This window comes from Mus caroli, unplaced genomic scaffold (assembly GCF_978045245.1).
Source record: "Mus caroli unplaced genomic scaffold, Mus_caroli_1 scaffold_1, whole genome shotgun sequence".
Lineage (NCBI taxonomy): Eukaryota > Metazoa > Chordata > Mammalia > Rodentia > Muridae > Mus > Mus caroli.
The window spans coordinates 838536-844535 of NW_028227256.1; positions in this window are offsets into that span (position 1 = coordinate 838536).

Below are 6000 nucleotides of genomic sequence, written 5' to 3' on the forward strand. Positions count from 1 at the left end.
AAAAGATGGGTAGTAAGGATGAGAGGCAACCCAAGCCACTTAACTTCAGGCATTATAAAATTAATCTTCAACACTGGGCTATTTTGAATAGGAAGCTCCCTTTGGAAAATACCCTGGTTCTTTTTCTCCAGAATTCAAATCCATCTCTAGTGTACTGTGTCTGATGGTGCTTTGTGCCGAATCCACTAGGGAGATTTCTTAGGTAACTAGGTCCTCAGAGATTGAGTGTATTCTAGGTCAAGTGCAATGTCTTAAATTGTACCAGACTCAGGAAGCCCTGTAGAGTAGTTAAGAAGTTTGGTATCAGCAGACTGACACTTCCTGTAAAGCTGAAAGGGTTGAATCCTCTGCCCCCAACACAGCACTTGCAAAGACTATTTGCTCAATAAGTATTAGTGAAATGAATGCGTGAATTTCTAAAGAGAACATTCCATGACATGAAGAATGCTACAGTCTGTGCTGACAAATGTTCCCATGGAAACATAGAAATTATGAGAATTTTCTGGTAGATTCTAAAAAAAGATAACCAGTAATGGTTTGCTTACTAGTATATTTATTCAAAAACTACTTAGAGTCTCTGAAAAGAACTGACTACACATACCTAGAAGAAGTAGTATAGAGAGACCAGAGCAAAATATATTCATATGCAGACTCTGCTAATTACTGGCCTCATGATCCTGCCAAATTATTTAATAAACAAGATTAATATGAGGATTAGGTAAGATCATATATATTGCCAGGCTTCGTGTGCAATATTGCTCTCAATAGTCTCTAATCCCATTGATTTAGTAACCACATCTCAGAATTAGTTATTAATTCCACTTACTTCACCATAATCACCGCACCTGTCAAAAAAGACAGACATAATGGATAAGAGATCAAAGTTTAAACTCAGAGGGTTTTTTGGTCACTATACTTACCCTCCCTGCCTTTAATGCTCATTCTGTCTAAATTAGAGATTCTAGTCTCTGGAGTTCAGGAATGGCAGAACCACATTTTCCAAAGTACAAAGCAACAGTCCCATGTCAGATCCAGCACACTAATCACATTATTTTTGCTACCTCCCCTTTCCCATTTCTTCGACCCTTGTTACTTTAGGCCTAATTAACCCTTTTGTGTAGACTTTCAAACACAGTGACCACGCCCCTTACCTCAGAATCAACTGTTCAAAACAGATTCCTGGTCTATCAGAAATGTAATCTCATCTTAAGTGACCTTATCCTAGAGATTAATTCATATTGATATAAGCTAACATTATCATTACTCTGTAGCTTTATAATCTCAGCTTTAAGCATACTGTTTTGATTAGCCCCTTTCTATGGTCAGCTCATTCCAGAAACTACACTTGAATTTAGACTTTTCCACAATTTGTTTGCTTTAACCCTTTCTAATTACCATGCTTACTCATACTTAACACTGCTCAAATATATCTTAGTCTCTTACATGCATCATGATTGAGAAAACATCCCCCCCGACACACACACACACACACACACACACACACACACACACTGGTTAAAGCTTGCTTGCCACTTCCTTCCAGTCTGAGCCTTTGCAGTTGGTATTTATGCACAGCTACTGGCTAAGGTATGGGTATGCTTAACTACATCTCTTTTAGACCTTTGACTGTCAAACCAAAGTGGAACCTGAGGCTACTCAGCAAGCCCACAACATCTTTTTAACCTGTTCAGATTCTATCTACCAAAATTATTTTTTTGTTAGTTGGTTGGTTTTTCTCTTAAACTCTAGACATATTCTTTCCTTGCCCTCATTTCACTGACAAAAAATTGAAACACCATCAGAACAGAGCTCACACATTTCAGCATTTTATGTCACCTGCAGGCATCTATAGCCACTTCTTCCAATCCCTGTTTTCTTTCTAGCCATCTTTGCAGTTTTTGAAGGCTTTTTACAGAAAAATATTCCTGGACTTCCTTTCTTTTATTCTTTATCTCCCATCCTCTCTTGCACACACTCAGAAAGAAATAGCTATTCCCCAGGTACTGCCTTACCAAGTCACAGGTGTTCTGTGTCCAGTTCCTGAATCCCCTTATGAGGCTTGGTATATTTGACATAGGATACCATTCTTTCCTTGATGACTTCCCTTCTACACTATCTACCCACCCTTTTCTCCCCTCTGTTTCAGGGACTTTTCTTTCTTTTTCCTAATTCTATTTCTCTGCTAATTCTCCTTCATTTCCACTACTTTAAATAGACCAGTCCCTGTACTTTTCTTCATATACTCTTATTTTCTTAACAATTTGATGATAGCACAGTGGAAATACCCCTATATGATGGTGACTCCTGTACAACTGTAAGCTCTATGAGCTGTTTGAACATGATGCTATAGTCATTCTTTTTGGTGACTTTATTGTGTTCTTATATCTATCACCCTTCTCCACTCCAATCCCTTCCAACCCCCATCCCGCAACACTTGGTTAGAAGGGAAGGGCACCATGGATTTATTTAGACTATTTCTTACTGATTAGAGGTGTCAAATTCTTTTGGGCAAGTCCAATCTTTGTCATGAAGAAATTTCCAGTCAACAACTGAAGTTACAGCAAAAGCATTCAGCAACCAGGAAAAACAGCAGCAGGGACCAGTCACAGCAGGGGGAGCGAAAGCCTCTGTAACCTCTCAGGGGTATGACACTTTTATATTCTCTCAAGAGTCCCCAGAATTCCAAATGTAAACTATCTTCAGCAGACAAAATCATGCCCCTGACATACCATGTGAAAAAAATCATCTTCATCTGCTGTGGAAAATCTGAAACAGCCCCATGTCCCACACCTGGGGTTAAAATAAAAAAACATATTCACCTACTATAACGGTGTTTTCAAAGACACCAAAATTCTCACTACATGGCTTTTTCTTTGCTTTCTTACTTAGATTCTCAATAGATACTTCAAGCTTAAAATTGTCCAGAATTGAACCATGATCTATTCCTTTGTTTTCATTTCAGCTGACCTTTATTCTCAAGATTAAAACCAAACAAAAACAAAACATCAAATGAGTCATTTTCAACTGTATTTTTAAGACAAATAAAATCTACAAGAAGTTAATTTCTGGTGTTACTTTCTAAATATATTTTATTGACCTTTTCTCTTGTCTTCCTTGGTTATTCTCTGACTTTACTCACATGATTGCTCACCTGGATTCCCATTCTCTTACCCCCTTACCATTTTCTCCATTGCTTTCCCACCACCAGTACAACAGGTAGGGAAAGTCCTCTACAAAATAGGATGGACTAAAGAGCTGGGGCATGAGAAAAGAGGCAGTGGCACTCTGGGGGTTATGTTCAACATAAGTGCATGAAAATACCTTTATGTCACAGAACACCATGCAGCATGAATATGTGCAATAACATTTGAAGCATGTTGAGGAATATAGGAAAAATTAAGATGGCAGGGTACAGGTAAGCAGCAGCATATTTGAAAGCAGTTGGGATACTGGGGAGACACACTGAGGACTACAGTGGATAGAGACTTGGGGAAACCTAAAAAATGTGGTTACATAGTAGATGGTCAGAAGATTGTACCAGAGCTGAGTGCACTGAGTAGTATAGTAGAGGCACAGAATGGATAGATAACAGAAGAAAGAGAGAGGGACACATGAGGAAATAAAATGAAAAAGATGCTGAAGAGTTTGGAGTGAGTCATGCCATGGCTGCCCAGGTCACTGGCCATTATGACAAGGAAACACTATGATTTCTCAAGTGCTTGCTGGAGGTAAAGGTAGGAGCTATAACAGTAATCTTGAAAAGTTTACCCCATGAGATACTTTGGGAAATAAGTCCCTAATTTTTTCTTTACCTTGGAATTCAGAAGTATTGTCATACCACCCAGTCAGCATCTCTTAGGTGAACCAGAGTGTGTCCCGAGTGGAATATTATAGGAGCTTATTGAAGAAGCATACTATGGGATTTGGGTTGGAGTCCCAGAATAGAGTAGAGCTTATATTCCCTTTCAGACTGTTGCCTTGAGATCCAGTAACAGAGGTACTCAGAGACAGAACAAACACACAGATATATTCATAGCCTGGGACACAGAATTACAGCCAGAGTGATCATAGGCATACCAGTGGCCTCACCTCCACCAAGTGCAGCATGATACCCAGCCTTCCTTGTGGACTTTATGGAGTTCCCTGGGGATGGGGTTGGCATGTAGTTGGAAGGATGTCACCAAGCACAGCTCCAGAAATTGGCTGAGCTAAACTTTTCATAAAAAATCCCAACCTAGAGAATTCTGGTCTTCTGCTACTGTTTAGTAGTGAGCAGAAAAAAATAAAGCCATTTGAACCAGGTCCAATACAAGTCAGGTTACATGTTGTACCATGCTAGGTAGGTTATAGTCTAGCATGTCCTCATAGTTTCTCTGAGCTCAGTGTAAATGGAGGTCTCCCATTTTCAGCAGGGCTTCCTCTTCTCTATCTGACCTTATTTGGGGAGGCTGACCCTCAATTTTTTACCTGATGAATGTCACATTGTCCATGGCAAACCTTCAAGTTCAACTTCTTTCCTCATAAGAACTTGCCCAGCAAGTACCTCGGATTTCTTGAATGCCTCTCCATGCAAATGAGGCATTTCCAGTACTTTCATCTCTACCCAATGATTTTACATTCACCCGGAAAACTTCTCCTCACTCTTCAAGGATCATATATAGGCCTCGGTTACCTGAAATAACATGTATATGCACAAGCTGTTTCACTGAAGGTTGTCTAAGAGAGCTGTTTCATTGTGTATCAAATAAAAGAGCTGTTAGAGAAATGACAGAAGGAGCTGAAGGTGTTTGGAACCCCATAGGACGAACAACAATATCAACCAACCAGACACCCCCAGAGCTCCCAGGGACTAAACTACCAACCAAAGAGTACACATGGGCAGAACCATGGCTACAACTGCATATCTAGCAGAGGATGGCCTTGTCAGATATCAATGAGAGGAGAGGTCCTTGGTCCTGTGAAGGCTCAATGTCTCAGTGTAGGGGAATACCAGGATGTGGAAGCCAGAGTGGGTGGGTAGGGGAACACCCTCAAAGAAGCAGGGGAAGGGAGAATGAAATAGGGGATTTCTGGGTGGAAACTGGGAAAGGGGATAACATTTGAAACATAAATAAAGAAAATACACAATAAAAAATTCTAAAAGATCTGTGTTCGGTCTCTAGACAGGTTTTTTGATATTCTAACCAAGTCAGAAAACCTGCTAGATAAAATCCTAAAATGAGCTGTGGTAACTCTCTAGATAGTACAGCTCTTATAGACCAAAACCTAGTCTTCAGTTTGCATATCAGTTCAATCATTTGACGAGGTTCTCTTTTGATTATTCCATGAATCAGCATTTTAAGATCTGAGCCCCTTGGTTCTTAGAAAAAGACAGTAAGTAATTTTTGGTTTTTGTTTGTTTGATTTTTGTTTTTTGTTTTTAACAGAACAAGTCCTATGTGGTTCACTGAGCATAGCACTTGTAGTTGTCAAATCTAGATATAGAGGCTATTTTTAAGTGAAAAACTTAGGTTTCTGTTTTCCAACTCCTTTATTGAATAAGCTTGACTGTCCTGGAATTTGCTGTGTGGACAGACTTTGACCTCAAAGATCTTCCTGCCTTTGTAAACACAAATAATAAGCTTACCTTGCCCTGAGATCATCACTCCATCACTTTCTGAAGCTCCTTTATTACTTGCTCCATTAGCTTCCTTGTGTTTTTTTGGTTTTTGTTGTTTCTTTTAAACTATCCCTTTCCCTTTACTAGCTCAGTGTAGCTGCCTCTGTTCTTTCAGGTCTGTGTAGTTCTTCATACAGTTCATATTGTATCCTTATATTTCGCATAGTTGAGAAATCCTGTTTATATATTCTTGAACTCATGTTTTCTCAGTTCTTTCCCACAGCCTCAAGATCAAGCATTACTATTTTGCTGTGGAATATTAGACACATTCTTGATTCCTGGACTCATGCTGTTTCTTATTGTCATGCAGTCATTAACCTCGGCAGGGAGAACATTTCTTC